Source organism: Aphelocoma coerulescens, chromosome 1A (genome assembly GCF_041296385.1).
Source record: "Aphelocoma coerulescens isolate FSJ_1873_10779 chromosome 1A, UR_Acoe_1.0, whole genome shotgun sequence".
Classification (NCBI taxonomy): domain Eukaryota; kingdom Metazoa; phylum Chordata; class Aves; order Passeriformes; family Corvidae; genus Aphelocoma; species Aphelocoma coerulescens.
The window spans coordinates 30554945-30573641 of record NC_091014.1 but is presented as its reverse complement, the minus strand read 5'-3'; the positions used below and the strand labels follow the sequence as shown (position 1 = coordinate 30573641).

At 43.9% G+C, this 18697-nt stretch overlaps 1 protein-coding gene across 1 annotated transcript in view; it reads left to right on the top strand.

Annotated features, from left to right (window-relative positions):
• Positions 1-475: 475 nt before the first annotated feature.
• The window catches only part of PRICKLE1 (prickle planar cell polarity protein 1), a 66774-nt gene continuing 48552 nt past the window's right edge, over positions 476-18697 (top strand). The window contains exon 1 of the mRNA XM_068997697.1: positions 476-649. The gene's annotated coding sequence lies outside the window, so the exon portion shown is untranslated. The remainder of the gene's footprint in view (positions 650-18697) is intronic.

Genomic DNA, 18697 nt, shown 5'->3' with positions numbered 1-18697 from the left:
CGCAGCCCACCGGGAACACCGTGGGCCGCAGACCCAGCCGGAACGGGCTCCACCGCATCCCTCTGCACAGATCAGCCGGACAAGTTTTTAATTAACTTTCCCCCTCCCGCTCCCACGGTGAAAGCCGGCGGCTTCAGAGTTCTGTCTGACGGAGGGGAAGGCAGCGTTGAACCTGCCCGTCCCCCGGCTGCTCCCCGGCCTCCCCACACGGCGCTCACACCGCGCTCCCCACACGTCTCCCCGCGCCCCCGAGCTCCTCCCAGCCGCGCCCCCCGCGCGCCGCGGGCGGCCCCGCCCCTCGCACCGCCCCCGGCCCCCCCGCGCGCCGCCGGCCGCCCCGGCCCCACGGCGATTGGCGGGCGCGGCGGGCGGCAGCCAATGGGCGCGGCGGAGCGCGGCCGGCGCCGTCCGGGGCACGGGGCGGCTGAGCCCCATTAGGGCGGGGAGCGCGGCGGGGCTCGGGCAGTCGCGGCGGGGCGGCCGAGGAGGTTCCGGGCGGTCCCTCCGCGGCGCTGCTGGAGATGCGCGTCTTCCGCCGGCGCTGACTCCGTGGGACAGAGCCGGGTACCCGCCTCCCCCGTCGTCTGTGTGACGGATCGCACCGCCTCCGGGGAATACGTTGCCGTGGTCCGGCCGCGCTGCGGGGAGGGTAAGTGGAGGCTCCCCGGGGTGAGGACTGACGGGCAGCCTACGGCAGCGCGGCGGAACGTCCGGCGGGTTTGGCAGAGCGCCGTCCGCAGCCGGCACCGTGCCACTGGCGGCGGAGCGCTTCCCGCGGTGCGGCGGCGGTCCTGCGCCCTGCCCGGGGTTTGTATGGCCAGGGCGCGCCGGTGAGGAGCCGCCCGAGCCGCTGGCGCTGCGCCGTCCTGCGCGGAGTTGTCGGACGGGGCTGCGGGCTTGGGAGAGCGGGGGAGGCGGTGAGGAGCGCCGGGCGTCCCGCCGAGCCCCGCGGCGGCTGTCGGGGGAAGGTGTCGCGGCGCCGCCGCCGTGCCGGCTCGGTGCGCCCGGCGGAGCGAGGGGCGCGCCGCGGTCGCCGGTCTGAGTGAGGGTCCAGATGCGGGAGCTCAGCTGTTGCCTGTCAGTGCGTGACAACTGGCTCCTTCCAGGCAGCCTCCGCCCTCTCCCTTACTCTGAGCGAAGCGTCCGCCTCTGGGCGCCGAGCGGGGATCCTGGCAGGGGGGGAACCTCGGTCTGCCATCCCGGCGGCATCTTCCGTGCTGTCCGCTTTAACTGGGGGGTAATCCCCACCCCCACCTCTGCAGCCACGGACGTCGCTGAAGTATGTGTTTGTGCTTTCCTTTCTTAATGAGGAGAGCTCTGGAAGGGCGATGGACCTTCCTCGAGTCCCTTCTCCCGGAACATTTATGCCCACTGCGGGATTTCAAACTCCAGTAGCCACCATTTGCCAGTCGGCCGGGCTGGGCTGAGTACAGACGGCTTCGCTGTGGTCCGAGCCTGGGGCGGCTGGGTCTGGCCTTTGATAGGAATCTGTCACTGTACCCCAGGGGGGGTGGCCCAGGAAGGCAAAATAAAGCACCCGCCAGTACCAGTGTTTCTAAGTGCCATCAGCTGCAGAGCGGGGGAACGCAGCGGGGGGTATTTTACAAGCTCGCTGAGAAATGTTTATACAGCGAAATTTAAAGGTTAACAATGCGTATTCCCAACATGCTAAAACCTAAAAAATGGCAAAAATAAATTACTAGCGTTATTGCGGCGAAATTCCCTGTGATCACTGTTTAGCTGGTAACTGAGATCTTTAAACTACATGTTTTGCACGGCAAACTCTAGAGTAAGTACTGAGATCTTTCTAGCAGTGTGGGGTTTTCCCCCTTTTAGCTCTAGTTATTATTATTTCTAGGAGGAATTAAGGTAATCTGTATTGTTTCTTTGCAAGACAGGTATATCACAGTGGCCAGGTTTTCATCCCAAGATGTGTGTTTTCATCCCAGAATGAGCTTGGGCAGGGAGTGAAAAAGGAAAGGAGATGGAGAGAGCCGTTACTCTGATGCAGTGACAGATCCTTTCATTTCTCCCTGCAGAGCCCCGGATGAGCTGGGCTGGTGCAGTTCTGCCATCAGCACAGTTAATTGTGTCCTGTAAATCAAGGTCCATGGAGCTGCTCTCCTTCTGTACAACAAAAGGTTTTGTAATGAGTAAGCCCAGATCAGTCATATAAAAATTTTAACATCAACTGGGCAAGGTGTGTGTGTGTAAGGACCTTACAGGGTTAATAGCTAAACTATTAAGATTGGAGTCAGATGTGGGTAAAAGCAACAGGAGAGTCTGGTTTTTCCTAATATCCTGTAGTATGATAACTCTGAAAAAGGTAATTGTTTAAAAAAAAATCTGTTTCAATTTAAGATTTATTAAGCAAGGAGAAAGTTACGTAAATATAAGAATCCCTTTCTTGTTTGGAAAGGCAAGAAATGGCTAGAAATGTCATATGAACTTAAAGACTTCAAACTGTGTGTGGATTTTCGTGCATATTTGCAAGAATGTTATTAATCTCATTTTCAGTTAGTTTATTCTATGTCTTAGGGAGACTGGGGTGTTTAACTCGGGCCTTTGGCAAAATGGCTTCTGTGCTTTTAGGGTTTTTTTCCCTAGCAAATGAGTTATATCTAGCATTTAATAAGACTTTAAAATACAGGAGCACGAGATAGCAAGTGCTTTCCAAAGAAGGAGAAATGGAGGAGGTGGGAGGGGAAAGTCAAGTTTTACTTACATATGTTGTAAGTTGGGAATGTAAATTTGTATATAAGGAGAAGATCTGAAGAATGACTTGGCACACTAATGACCTGGCTTTTTGGAACTTCAAGAGTTTGGTCTGTCTCCCCCTATGGTTATAATAAGAGATTAAATGCATTTGGCATATTTAACTAATTAACATATGAAAATAGGATGACTTTTACTTTGTTGTTGTTTTCCCGTGAAACTTTTCTTTGCTAATGAATGTCTACATTTTACAGAGTAATTTAAATGGCTTTGCTTCATACTAGGCTTTTGCAGATTGGTTTGACCCTTTCTAATGCTGAAAGCCTTTGTATCATAGCCTAAAAGTCGTTCCCCTTTGTCGTATGAATCTTGCGTAATAAACACATTTGTCAATTACTGCTGTACTCAGCTTCTAACAGAGCAGACTGAAAGTTGCTATGAAATTTAAAGCCTCTATTTGCTTGGGTGCTGTGTCTTGTGCATTCCAGAGTTAATTGGATGTGCAGTGATGAATTTCATTTAAACAAGCTGGGTTGTGTTTCTGTTTTCTGTGACTGCCTTATCCTAAAGTAGAGATCCCTGCTTCTGGGGTATGAAAACATGGTCTGAAACATTACTTTTTATTTTTTAGCAGCTGAGCAGCATCATTTGTATTTCTGGGAAAACTGTTGTATGATACAATATTGCACTAAGAATGCTGGATTGAGATGAGTTCCTAGTCACCAAGTGGCTTCTATCAGTATTCAGTTTACCCCCTTGTATTAAGGCTTAAGCTTCAGTTTGGCCAGCACTGGTTTTTGCTTATGCTGTTTAAACAGAAGTAAACTTGAGGTTAGCTCTAGCCATTAGTATATGCTTGGTGTAAGCCATGCGACTTAGGTCCTGCTCCTGGAAATGTTTACAGAAATGAGTAGCTTTTACTTGTGTGCTTAAATTGTTTGGATTAGGAGTTGTATAATGGGAAGAACCAGCTTGGAAGGATACAGCACAGCTATTGCTCATCTTTTCCTCCTCCTACCTTATGGCTGAAGAATGATGGGAAGAAACGTGTTTTGCAAGTAATAGCACACTGAAGTCGTGGCATTTCTGGCAGAAATTCCCAGATAGACTTTCAGATCAGTTTGCCAAAATTACATGCTTTTTTCAGAAACAGCTCTTTGGCTGCTGGTTCATTGACAAAGCATATTTCCAGCTACTGAAGAAAATTTCACAAGTGGTCTGCTACAACTCTTCCTCTTTGTATTTTACTTGTTTATAATATTCACAAAATACATTATATATTTTTAGCAGAACTAAAAGTGCATGTGACTTCTCAGCACAAACTGACAATACTCCTCAAGCATGTTCTTGTGCAAGGGGTTTTTTTTAAATGTACAAAATGAATGAAGTGCTCATATACAAGAGGGAAGAGCCAACACAAACATTTTTAGTATTTTTAAAATGTCTGTAAATGACAGCTTTTTGCTAGTTTACCTTTTCTTGGAACTCTGCCTGGAAGGCTCCTTAAAAGCTCTTAAATATAGCCATAAGGTTGGTGAGTTGCTTTTCAAGATCATTTTCAACCTATCAAGCCAAATGTTTTGCTAGCTAGTAAACCTGGGGTAGACTGTCTCTCAGGTAGGCCTTTCATTTCCAGTGGATTACGCATCAACAAATGCTGAAACTCTGTTATTTCAGCTGTTCTGTACCAAAGTCATGTACCCCTGTCTAAGGGCTGTGTTTGAAATACTGATTTATAGAACCTGATAGCTCTTGCTGTTCTGTCTTGTGTACTTCTCTCCTTCATTTTCTTTCTCTTCCCCTCTCTCCCTTTCTTAAGATAGAAGAGTGTTATGGAGTGGGCTTGTAGGTTTGTATCTGTAGCAGATAGAACAAGTTTTATTCAGTTGCCTTCCTTTTATCTAAGCACAGATCCCAGAGTTTGCACTTTTACTTTAGTAAGATTTTTTTTTAAAGTATTTTCAGTTACACACAATATTAGCTTTATGGGGTGGTTGCAGACCAAAAAAGATTTTCAACTGCCATCCAAATACTGAAATATAATTGCTTGCTTTTATTTAAAATAATTTTGTTTCCTGTGATGTTTTTGTAGCCACTTTTTTGAGCTTTTTGCCTTCTAATCTTGCATCAAGTAACCCCAGACTTAATATTACATGATTCCAGAATGAACTAGGCTTCTCTGTCGGCAGCATGCCAAATCCTGTCTAATGTCTGTGTTAATGTGGTGTATATGAAAACTGACTTCTCTGTGGATTGGAACACTGATTTGTATAATTGCAACCAGCATGATTAAAAATCTGCATGTCAATATCATGATGCTTATAATAAAACTTACAGATTTTTTTCTTAAGCAGGGTGATGTTAGTCCCTTAAGTTTACTTTGAGAGCCTTCATTGTCCGAACATCTTCATTTCTGAATGTGTTTCAGTGTTTAAAAAAAGAAAATAAGAACATGTATGCAGTTATGAATAAAATAACGTAGGCCTTGGATCGTGCTGCATGATAGGACTGCACCCTCTTGTTCTGTAGGAAAGCTGCATCTTCTCTCACTGGTCTTAAAAAGACTGATATAAATACTTGCCTCTGAATCTTTTAACAGATCTAGACAAATACTTCTGTACCATTCCTCAAAGCACACATCCCTTCTATATTCCTGTGATCCCTGCTGGAGCAGTGTAAGCCACCTCTGACACAGGCGCTGTAGTTGTTCAGCTTTACCCGTTTTGCTGTCCCCTGATCTCATCATTAGCAAAGTACTCCTGTGACAGTGGTAGTGCTGGCTCAGCAAGAGGCTCTGCCGAGGCACCCAGGCACTCTTGCTCAACCTGTCGAGCACTTGGGCTTGTTGGACACTGCCCTCACCCGTGGCCCATTTCAGTAGCAACAGAGACACACAATAACCATGGCACAAATTGAAAGCCACCTTGTGCTTTCAGATGTGGATCAACTTGTGTAACAGCAGTAAAACCTGACTTGTTTTCAAGCATGTTAAAAATTAGTGCATGATTAGTGAAGATATTTTTTAAGGATCTCTTTTTGTAATCAAGTGTTAATCACACAGAAGTTCAAAAGTGTTTATGTAAAGAAATTGCATGTGTTTGTGTGCATACTTTAGGACTAATATATTTTTACTTTATTTCAGACTCTTGGCAGGAATTGGTATTTTCATATAAAAATAAAAGCTTCACGTGCTGAGATGACTATTCAAAATATGAATATTTATATACTTTAAAATGAATTTTATGGAGGCGCTAAAGAAATGTCTGAACCTTGCATATTTGCATCTCGTATACAGACTGCTAAATAAATTATGCTAGGTCTAGAACCTCACTGGTGAATTGCAGATGTCTTTTGTAAAAGTATACATATGGCTTTCCGAGAGCTTTGAACTGTTTCCTCATGCTTTGCTCATCAGAAAGATGGTATGGATAACTTCATTGTGAGAGGGCATTTTTCCAGTCTTGTTTGCAAAGCATAGTGGATCTATGTGGTAAATATTGAGTTTCCATTCATCCTTGGGCTGAAATGAGCTCATTCTGTGCATATGGAATATGAGAAAAATATATACAAAGGATATGTTTATATTTTTAAAAATTAATAGTATAAAGCAAGTGCAAATAAACTTACAAGCCTAAACAGCTTGGCAGGCCAATAGCCAGTGAATGTCTTAGAGTACTGCCAAACATGTAGAAAGCAGACCACGCTCTCATCTGTTATGAGGTAGCAAAAAAGTATGTGTCTTCCAGCCTCATAAGGATGTTGTTTGCCTAGATGCATCTTTGTTCTGCTCTATCAGCAGCTCAGTGTAGGCTTGGATTTCTGCAGGTATCTGCTAGGGGGTACCACTACTATTCAGGAGAAATGTGACTGCCTAAAAAAGCAAGCACTTGTGTTACAGCAGCTCTCCATAGACAGATCCCAGTGTGGGTCCCTTTTTACAGGGTATTGGCCTCTCCTTGGGAGGCTCTGGAGAAGGAAGCAATGTACCAGAGTAAGTCTGGAGAGAACGTCTGCAGGGTAGGAGGGAGGCCTATGTATTGCTGTTGTGCTCAACTATGAGCTGCCCAAAAAGCTGTAGAAGCGCTCTCAGCAAAGGATGCTGCCAAGTAGGTTATTGAGCCCAATGGTTCCTTTAGCTGTTTGTGAATCTGGTAAATGTCGAGCTTAACACCCAACCTTTCATACAGCACATCTGCTTGGACAGTATTTGCAGGGGGTTTCAGGTAGTGTGAAGCAGAAGTTCAGTGGTCCAGGCTAATACCCCATTTTGTTCTCAATATATGATTTTCCAGCTTGTATGGTTTTAGAGTAGCTGTTAATATACTGACATTGAACAATGCATGTATTTGATTGAACTGAAGTGACCACAGTGACAGCACCTGTTTCATTACTGCAGATTTGTCGTTTTTCAGATTTCTTTGCAAAATGCCCCCTGATACTCAGAGCTCTATTGTCTAGTTCTCAATCTGCCACCTTTTAGGCTGTAATTTTGGAAGATTGCTTTTTTAATGTCTCCCTGTCTGTCTTGTATTGTGCTGTGGCTGTTTATAAACATTTCTTGCCTGTTAGTGGATGTCTCATTGGCCTGGAGCTCATGCTGTCAAGAGGTACTGATATTACGATGGCTCTTTGACAAAGGTGTACTTGGTAGCCTTATTCCGGGAACTGAGGTGATACCGGGCTCCTGTTCATTTAAGGCTTTTTTTTTTTTTTTTTTACTTTGATGCATAAGTCAGTGTTCAGCATCTAAATGCTAACTGCAAAACACTCAGTGTTGGGTATACAAGGCCATATGTTTGTTCTTGGGCTTCTTTCCACCTTCTGAGGGCCTCTGGAAGGAGACTTATGCTTTGAAAGAACGTGTCTCATGAAAATCAGCAGGTACACCTTCAAGTATGCAACATTTTTTGTCTGCAGGTAGAAGTCATCCTCCTTTGTGCAATTCTCTGCATTTACCTTCATCCTGCTGTGTTGCGTACTAAATCAGCTGATATCTAATGAAATTTTGAGTAGATAATCTAGACTTGTTTTTGAAAGGAAACTGTTGGCACATTGTCCTACGGGAGTGCTGGGGGGTGACTTAAAATCTGCTGTGTGAGCTGTGACAGGGGTTGTGCACATGAGTGGAAGTGGGAGAATGGCATTTCCAAACAGGCAGTTACAGTAATATTCTGTCAGTTTTGGACTCTGAATAAGTATGAATTGCTTCAATCTTGCATTTCTATAGTATATAAAACCTGATAAAACACTTAAGTATGTATTTCCTCTGTAAAATACTCAAGCTGTTTCCCTTGCACTGTCACACCTTAGGTGGGGATATAGAGATGTTTTGAAAATATCTGGCGGTGCTCCTGCTTTTTTGTTTTTAGTGAGCTTCCCAAATCAGCCCAATCAGTACAGAACAGTACCATGATTGTTTGTGCACAGTGGGGTGGTGAAAGAGGAGCTTCCTAACCACATGCTGCTACCAAGAAAAAAAGAAAAGTCTAAAAAAACATGGACTATAAAGCTGTAGCTTCTGTTCTGCCATACCTCCAAACCATGAAGTGATTTTGTCACCTATGTCACATCTAGGACTTTGTCTGACTTGAATTCCAGTCCCAAGTGTTACTCTTTCTAACCACTTTAATATTAGTTGTCCAGATGATCCTGAAGAGTTTTAGAAGGTCATCTGCTTGGGCTTGGGTATAAATGATCATTAGGCACTGTTTTTGGTGATGCAAATAGGTCAGATCTCCACTCTGACTTCCCAGTTTCTAGGAGTGGAAAGTCTGTGTCTTTCACAAACAAAGTGGCCTGCTCCTCATTTTGTAGAATAACTGTAAGAAAATATAAATCATGTCTGTCTGAAAAAAAAAAATGCAGTATTTATCTCTAAACTTTTTTTTTTTTAACCTGTTTACTGACTGGGTTTCTGACTTACTAATATCAGCCCTAAGTCTTAAAAAAAAAAAAGGCAAACCAAAACCCCTGGGTAAGCTGCAAGTTCTCTTCTTCCCTGCCCCCAGCTAGAGCCTCTTTGCCTGCCTTTGCTTGTGTACTCTATCGGTTTCACAGTTCATATACTTGTGTTTTTTTTAAATCTCCCCCTGCACTCTGGTGGGAAACATGTCTGCTGTTTCCTTTCAAGCACACAAGGCTTGATTCTCCTCTCACAATGGCATAAATTGTGAAGAACTCTACTAGAAATCAATGGAAGTAAAGACATGTAAAATGGGGTGAGAGAAGAGCCCAGCCTCTGGTTTCTATTTTTAAGTGAGTCTGGTTAACCTAAAATTGTTCAATGTGCCACTGTGACTTTAGTTTGTAGATATCGGTTACTGTTACAAGTTACTGTGCTTGTTACTTTTTGTACATAATGTTTCATTTTCATATATAATGCATCACAGCTAGTACCCCATATCAGGATGCACATGTCTTTAATTTAATACTTCGGTACTACTACGTCAATTTTGGTACATAATAAGTAATATGTATGGTAAAGTACTTACCTTACTAGAGTCACATCCTGCAAAAAGTCTGGAGTATAGCTGTATTCCTGTGCAGGCCCCAAAGGAAAGAAGGCTGGATTGGCTCTATCTCTGCAACTTAAACTTTCTTTGTGGTTTTCTATTGCTTTAGTAGTTCTAATCTGTGAATCTTGTTCCTCGTTATCCGGGTTCAGCATACTAATTCTGTATAAACAATACTTGCTTAGTTACTGTTGTTTTTTCTGTGCTTGTGTTCAGCTCCATGCTTACATTTTGTACATGCATAAGAATTTACTATAACTTCATATTTTCTCTGAACAGTGAAGTACTTTGCAAGAAACCTGGAATATCTACACACAATTTTTTCTATTGCCCAAGTTTTGGTGGTTGTTCACATTTGTTTATTTTTTGGCAATGGATTATGGTCCTTAATTGCCATCAGTAGTCAAATAACTGAATGAGATTATACAGCAGTGCTGTATAAACTGTTCATGGTAGCTGTGATCTGTACATGTGTGGATATCTTTGAGAACAGTCACCTCATTCATTAACCAGTGCAACAGACTCCAACTTTACCTCTATTTAGTTTTTGAAATTAATGCAACCTTCTCTACCTAACTGAAGCATTGCTTTGACTGCCTCTTTCTATAGTTTAAAAAATGCCCATGAAATAGTTGGTTCTTGTAAGGTATTCAAACTTGGAGTAAATTTATTTGCGTAGTTGAATTTTTGTTTTCTGCTTGAATAGCAAATCACAGGTGTCCACATGACAGTATCTTTAAATCTGTGGTAGACCTAGTATATCCCTTAAATTTTATCTCTAATTTTATTATGATGAGGGTAAAAGCCCTGTGGTGTTTACCTGTTCAGTCGTTGTTAAGCTTTCCCCTTCCATTGTAGTCCACCAGCCTCCCAAAAAGTCAAGAGGTTGCCTAGTTAGTTGTGTGGTGGCCGTATGTATCAGGGACAGCAGTTGTCACAGAAGTTTGCTGTGCTGCGCTGGGTTGGAGCGATGCAGATCTCAATGTTCCATGTGGCTTCCCAGCCACAGAAGTGGTATGGAATTGGCTTCTGACCCCTTGGCTACAGTTACTCATTGCAGAAGTGAATTCTTCCTTGTCCCTGCTAGATTTTGCATTACTTGCCACAGAGAAATGGTTTGTCATGGTAAGTTCATTGTAGCTTTAACTATGGCTTTTTTTGAAGTATGGCTGTCAGACAGTGAGGTGGCATGGTGGATACCCAGATGTGGTGGTAACTGCTGCAGTCATGGCCAGTAGTGCTTGTCTACAAGTGATGTGAGGAGTGGTGGGGGCAGAGAAAGGTGTGTTATGATAGGGATACATGTGCTTGTCAATTCAATATGCTTTTCCTAGCTGGAAGCTGGATGCTTCCCAGCTTTGTTAGCTCGAGCTGTCCTTGTTGTGGAGTAGGGCATTGACAGCCTTCCAAGTGCAGGGATGGTCTTCCTGGTGACGGGCTTTACTTATGTTTATTCTCATGGTTTTAAGACTCATTCTCTCATACCATTTTGGGGGCATTTTTAAGCTCTTCTGAGAGTTACAATTATGGAGCCTGCAAGGCATGTCTGGAACAGAAACTACTTTTGGTAGTCTTTTCAAAGCGTAAGGTCTGGTGTGCACAAGTCATTTTTGGGTACAAGGCTAACAAAAGGTGCTGTGGCTAGAGTATGAGACTGTAGGAAAATTAGTCTCTAGTATAGATTGGTATGTACAGCAAGCTTGCAGAAAGACTGAAATCTTACGAAACACCTTATCAGTTTTATGGATGAAGTGGCTTCTATTGGAAAAGATATGGGAATAGAAGAGCATGCTTCTGACTCTGTCATTCATTGTAGTGGTTAACAACAAATCAAAAATAATAGCATGTAATCAAGTTGATGACTTATAGGCTCTGAAGAAACTTAAGACTTTCTGCCTGCTGTGAAACTGATGATGTAAGACTTGACCTCAGGAAATGGAGATGGTTTGGGGGATCCAGAGCTTGAATTTGTTTATAGGTAGTTTTGAAGAGTTGTCACCACAAAATACAGAGCTGATGGTGCAGTGCTTCTGCAAGACAGAAATCTGTTCTGGAAGCAGCAATAAGCCCAAGGTGAATCTTAGAAATCAGTCCTTCTAGTAAATCGTTCTAGAGCCGTTTGCTTGCAGTCTTGATTTGTATGTAGGTATGCTAAGAGCTATGACTACTGAATAGTTCACTACCTATTCCAGTCGTCTTTAAAAGCTCTCTTTTTTTACAGAGAAGCTTTCTGACAGGAGGCCTCAGATGGATGCTTGGTGCCCATGTCTTTTGTGGCAGAAAGCAAAAATGTCTGGGATCAGAAGTCTGAGTAGATTAAGCCTTCTATTCAGTTATAGTTCCATGTCATGGTGTACATTACAAGAAAGTGTTTCAAGCTCTTTAAGAATATGCATGTGTTAAGGACAAAAGTGTATGCGGTGGGGAAATAAAGCAATATTTTAAATATCACCAGCAGGCTCTGAGTTTTTTTTCCTGTGTCCTGTTTAAGGAAAGTAAAAATGGTTAAAATTTGGTATGCTGTGGAAGGGTGCATAGAAAATATGTATTTCTTGACATCCTTCCAAAAGTACTATTTAAAGACAGTTTTTTAACATTGGTATCTTAGCAGCATTCTGGTAGCCTCAGTTTTCTTTCCCGTGGACCAGTTCCAGCTCTCACTTTCAAATTAGCTTGTGCTGTGATACCTTGTGAAACAAAGTAAATATCAGGAGAACACACTGCAAAACATTTATGTCTAAATTTGACCCCAGTACACACACAGCTTGGTACAGCTATGAATTTTGTCCTTAAGAAATGTTTTGGAAAACACGTGATCATGTGTGCACATGCTGCACCTGTACCACCATAGATGTACACCAGGCACATGTATATAAGGAGTCTTGTGATCCACATCTCCAGGGCTGAAGTGTTTCTGTAGCTGTTAGGTCAACACTGAAAGGTTCTTTACCAGCATGGAGGGCAGAGCATACCAACCCGAGGTGTACATGGTTATCAAATCAGTGCTATGACAGCTATCTGCAGGAAAAATGCTTAAGAAAAGTCACCTTGAAACTGCATAGATGAAATGTATGCAGAACTAATGGACAGTCGTGGACATTTTCACTTAAACACTAAAATATAGGGCTTGGGTTCTAACTACACTTCTGGTTCTGCACAGAAAACCAGACTGGTGGGACAGTGCCTGCCTTGTCTCTCTTGCAGCTGGTGACTCCAGGGAAGGGCAGTGTGTTGGTGGCCGGGAGGGTGGCACCCAAGTTTGGTAAGACAAACACCAAGTACAGACTCAAAGATGGCAGAAGATGTACTAGTTAACTGGTGGGGTATGGAAGGTTCTGCCTTTGGATTTAGGGCTGTGGCTGCTGTTAATGTCCAGAGCAGGACTCAGTTCTGGTGGAAAAAAGGCCCTGTGCTGTTGTCTCCTTGCCAGGAGGAGGTGCAACGGCGTTGCAACCATGGAGTTGGCGTGACTTGTGATGGCCTAATGTAGAGCTGAGCAAAAGGTTGATGAATTGTCATAGAATGGTTTGGGTTGGAAGGGACCTTAAAAATCACCTAGTTCCAACCCCCTGCCATGGGGCAGGGACATCTCCCACTAGACCAGTTGCTCCAAGGCCCCTCCAACCTGGCCTGGAATACTTCTGGGGATGAGGCATCCACAGCTTTTCTGGGCAACGTGTTCTGGTGTCTCGCCACCTTCACAATAACAGATTTCTTCCTAATACCTAATCTAAACCTACCCTCGTTCATTTCAAATCCAATGCCCCTTGTCCTATCACTGCATGCCCTTGTAGAAAGTTCCTTCCAGCTTTCTTGTAGGCACTGGAAGGCTGATATAAGCCTTTCCCTCAAGGCTTCTCTGTTCCAGGCTGAACAACCCCAGCTGTCTCAGCCTGTCTTCATAGAAGAGGTGCTCCAGTCCTCTCATCTTCCTGGCCTTCCTCTGGACTTTCTCCAACAGGTCCATGTCTTTCCTGTGCTGGGGGCCCTGGAGTTGGATGCAGCCCTCCAGGTGGATGTCATCAGAGTGGAGTAGAGGGGCAGAATCCCTTCCCTCAGCCTGCTGCCCACGCTGCTTTCATGCAGCCCAGGACATGTTTGGCTTTCTGTGCTGCAAGTGCCCATTGACAGGTCATGTTGAGCTTCTCATCACTAAAACCCCCCCAGTCCTTCTCCTCAGGCCTGCTCTCAATCCATTCTCTGCCCAGCCTGTATTTGTGCTTGGGATTGCCCTAATCCCAGTGCAGGGCCGTGCACTTGGCCTTGTTGAACTTCATGAGGTTTGCACAGACCCACCCCTCAAGCCTGTGAAGGTCCCTCTGGGTGTCATCCCCTCCCTCCAGCACGTCGACCACAGCACAGAGCTCGGTGTCCTCAGCGAACTCGCTGAGGTGCGCTCGATGCCACTGCCCGTGTCACTGACAAACATGTGACGCGGTGCCGGTCCCAACACCGACCCCTGAGCACGACTGGCTGGAGCCCGTTCCGGCCCCGTTCCGCTCCTGAGCGCGGCGGCTGCGGCCCCGACGCGCGGCTGCGGCCCCGCCCGCGCCCGGCAGGTGGCGCCCGCGCCCGGCCGATGCCGGCGGGAGGTGCTGTCCGGCAGCGCTGCTGGGCGCGGGTAAAGGAGGAGATCGCTCGTGCTCTCTCCGTGCGCTTCTGGCACTGGGAGCCTGCCCGGCTCTGTTTTCAAGGCTGAAGTTCTTTCAAGGGCTGGTGCGCAGTGACAACAAAAGCAAAGCGAAGCTTTTTAATTTCTCTCAAGTTGCTTTATATGAGTGATGTTTAAATGGTTTTGGAGGACAGAGAGCAACCTATCAATGCAGAAAACCCAGAGAACTGGGGGTTTGTTGTTGTTGTTCTTCTTCTGTTTGCATTGTCTCGCTTAATTTGCCACTGTTCAAAATTGTACTGAAACCCAAAGGCAGAGGGAACAAGCCTGAAGGCCCCAGCCCATACACTAAAAGATCCGCATAGATGTTCTTCTTTTGGCATGACATCTTGCTTCATGTTTTGTCTCAGGAGGAGATGGATATGACTCTGCAGGTAGAGCTGGAGAACAGGCACGTAGCCCTTGGCCTCTGGTTACCCCGACTGTCTGGAGGGTACGACAGGAGCCTGTCAGGCTGTGGTGCTCTGTGCTTGGAGAGTGAGCTCTTCCTCACCAGGCTTTTGCTCCCCAGAAGACCCTCTGGCAGGGTGAGGATGCGTGTTGCCTGTTGTTGTGGTGCAGTTTCATAAGCGTGCAAGTGGTCCGAGCACGTAGGTGGAGGCAGGAGTCTTCTCACAGCCACTCCACAAGCCAACAGAAGAAATCCAAGCACTTTGATGTGGTTCTCTAGGCCCCTGGTAAGCTGCCCAAACTAGTTTAACCAGGCCTAGAGGCAGAAGAGGTAGGAAGAAATGGGCTCTGCTGAATAGCCAAAGGAGCGCTTCCTTATCAGCTTCATTCCTGAGGAGTTTTTGCGCTGAAGTGAGCCTGTCCCGAAGGTACAGGAGTGAGATAGGCCTGCCTGAGTCTGAAGGAGAAATGTGTTTTGTTAATAATTGTGAGGAGGCCATCTGGGGTCAGTAACTGTTGGTTTTCCTTTTGAAGGAAGTCTGCAGAGTAATCCTGCTTGGGATGTAGGCTGTGACTGCCACCATATCCCACTAATGGCCTTAGAAGGAAAACAGGCACCTCAAGAGGACCTTCAAAGAGCACCTCAAGGGCCTTCAAACAACAGTGTCCATATCTTTCTATGGATGCAGGGTGACCATCAAATAAGGAAGGGATGTAACTGGCCGGGCAAACAAGAAAGGCTGACAGCCTGTGCAACCTGCAGCCAGTTTTGTGGATCAAAGCTGTCAAGCACCCTGAGCCGTGTGCATGGTGAGCTCCTCCACCTTGATTAAGCTAGTCTAACTGCAGAAGAATGGATGAAATATTCAGTATTGAGAAAATACTGAAGAAAATACTGCAGAAAAGAATTGGGGAAGAATTGCTGGCACTGCAGGACTTGGGCATCTGGCCAACTTGACCAAAATAATCTTTAAAGATAAAATGGTGGTTTCTCAGAATTTTAGGCATATGGTTTGAGAGTTTTCAGCTTAAATCCTTGTAAACATTATCCTGTTAATGTGAAGTGTTAGTAGCTTTATAGGCCTTCTGATGGGGTTGTGAGACAGAGGTGCTAATAGTGAATCACCTGAATGGCAGGTGTTGAAGCCATTCTCAAATAGACCAGAAGGCTTTTTTTTTTTCTTTTTTTTCCCCTAATCTTCTACAAATACTGATTAGTACTACAACAAACAAGACCTGTCTCCTTTTGTACCCGTCTTCCCACAGGAGAAAGAAAACATTCTTTCAGGAGTGGTGGGTTTGGTTTTTGTTTGGGTTTTTTTTTTTGATTCCTTGATTACAATCTTGGGAAAGGAAACCCTTGGTGGTAAATAATTGCGTTAGGAACTAGCAGGATGGGCTTAAATGAAAGTGTCTCATTCGGCGATTCCTCCCCTTACTTAATTGTACAATGGACTTTCTCAACACTGCTTCCTGGTATTCATCGAAGTCCTTCAGCTCTGATACCTGTAAACAATTAGCATTCTCCCACATGGCACACAAACACTTGATCAGTGTTTAACAGGATATTTGTGTGTGGCAGCAGTTTAACCTCCTTAAGAAATCTTCCTGTCTTCCTTTTGCCTTTCTCTTCCGTGTTCTTTCCTCACAGTTACTGATGTATTCAATTTACATACAGATTCTAAATACAGCTGTTTATATGTGATGCTGCTGTCTTCTCTGTCCTAAGAGCTATAATTGCACAAAAATGTCAGTTTTTAATTGTATGTCTCTAGGAGTCCATAATAGTCCTCTAATGTTCACACCAGCTTTTCAGTTATAAGGGTAAGCTGCTGATGGGAACATGGTGTTCCCCTCTCTCATGTTGGAAAAAATGCAGTGTTTCCTGGGCCTTCTGTGAGGTTCCTTTTATTGCTGTCCTCATCCTGTACTGGGTTTGAACAGATTACAATGCTAGTTGCCTCCTGACTGTCCAAAAGCACAATACGTGGAAGCAAGAATTACTATGAAATGTGCATTGCCTACTATGTGGCTTGGCCATTGGCTGACATGGAGTTAGACCTGTGGTGCTGAACTTCTAACAAGGTGTTAAAATGGATTGAAAATCAACATATAATGAAAAACTCTTAAAAGTACGTTTCTGAACCACAGGACTTAACTGATATGGAGTACATACAAATGAGCAAAGACTGGGAAATACTTCTTAGCCGGTGGTGAAGGATAAGTAAGTAAAAACAACCCCCAACAGCCAGTAAAAGTTGACTCCTATGTGCGTCTACAAAATGGAAGGTCTCCTAAACAGCAGCTTTTTTTGAGGGAAGCGTTGCCCAGCCCTGGTGCTAGTTTTATCGTGCGATGGCGAGGCATGAAAATTGCCATGGAAAAGTGCTCAGTGCTGCAGTACTGCTTTGGAAAAGGAAACCAAGCCCCAAATTTGTGAATGTTGTTGCATTAGCTTCCAGTTTTCATCAGATAATGCACAGCCTGAATGGTATGTTTCCAAGAAGAACTTTCAAATGTATTGAAGTAAAAGGAACAATGTAGTGGCATCTGAGATGCCAGTCCTTCGAACATCAGCTGCAGTTGAAGCACTTCAGGATTCGATGTGCGATGCTTGTAATTCTTTTGGTCTTCAGCAACCTGTGCAAGAAACTGACTTCAAGGATCAAAGTTATCCATATTTTACACCAGAAGAGTGTGAATAACAAATAGCTGGAGATTTACCCATCAATGAGTATTTATTTGTCAGTAAAGACCTTCAGAACAAGAGAGAGATGGAATTAGCTCTTTTTAAACAGCTTTCTTTTCTTACAGTGACTAAGGTTTCATAATAAATATGCTTTGCATTTAAAAATAGAGATAGTTTTATTTGGACCTTGAAATAAGTCTTACTGCAAGTACTACCTGTATGTTTTGTCTGACTGACCATTTCTTATTAATTACAAAGCTAGAAGTAGATTGGGTTGATAAGGCATAACCCTGAAGCTGCTTCCTGTACGTGATCCTTAGTGTTTTTAAAATTCTTTTCTTATCACATTCTAATCATGTCTGGCATCGTGACACATGCCTTCAGGGGATGACAGGCTGTGGTCCTGTGGGATTTTTGTTTAAGTCTTCTAGCATAAATTTTAGGAAGCGTCTATTGACTAGGTAACACTTTCAACTTGTGGATAGCATGCTGTCTGTACCCTGGCATGTAAAGACTAGTACAGGAATACAAAACATCGACATTGCAGGCAACAGTCTGAAGTTGGTATTCCATAGTTTAATGTTTGTGCTGTGACCAGAGCAAGCTAAGGTTTGGCAGGATTGTTAGCTCAAGGAAAGCCTAGTGAAGTAAATAAAATTCTCACTGTTGCTTCAGTCTTAAAATGTCCTTCTAAAAGGTAGACAGCTCTTGTCCTTCACTGAAGCCTGAACTAAACATCAAAGAAATTTCTTGAAATAAGACCAAATGCACTGAAAAACAAGTGCAGGGTGTTTTTGTTTTTTCTGGAAACTCAAGTAAGTTCACTGGAGGGCTGATAATTCATCAGTGAGTACTGCTGATTGCTGTCTCCATGCAGCACCTCTTTGCATCATAAAACCATTCTTTTAATGAAAACCTGAAATATCTCCTATCCCTTACTGTACAATGTATAAATCTGGTACTACTAGCTGGGATGGGGGTTTTTTGATTTTTTTTGTTGTTTGGGGTTTTTCTTTAATAGGACTGAATTAATCTGATGGACCTAGTTTGTGAGTTTCTTCTGTAAAGCCACCATGTGGTGTATCAGGGCAGCACTTGAACAAAATGCTTCATAGAAGTATGTAGTATCACTGGGGAACCTAACTCATAAAGCAAAATGAAGATCTAAAACACTGAAAAAGGCCATTTGCTGTAGTATGTCCAGCTCACAGTTTCTTAACTCTTCTAAGCTGATGCTTCATGAAGGCAACTCCTGGGCAAATCCATCCTGTATAAAAATAATCAGTTAGCAATTTTGTACTGCTGCTGCAGTCTTTGTTTTGGTCTGAAGGGAGAAGCTTCCAATGTTTAATCAACCATCTGTACACAAACAAGGCAAAAAATGTCACTTTAAAAAAATCCATTGTTTTTCTTGAAGTGTTCATACTCTGTTTAGGGTTAGTGCTTAAGCTGCATCTGTTCATCTGACTTGTTTTTGGCTTGTTCCATAAAATGTTACTGCACTATTGCTATGGAATACCTTAAATTGTTGGAATAGAGTGACATCTGGCAAGTATTGATTACTTTGGCAGATTTACACAAGATTTTGTTTATTCCATCAAAAGCACATTTTTTTGTCTATACTTTAAATTTTAAAAAATTGAAGTATGTCAAGTTATTTTTTCTTACCAGTAGAGTCTGTCAGGAGGACGTTTAGAAAGTTAAACTCCTTATATAACA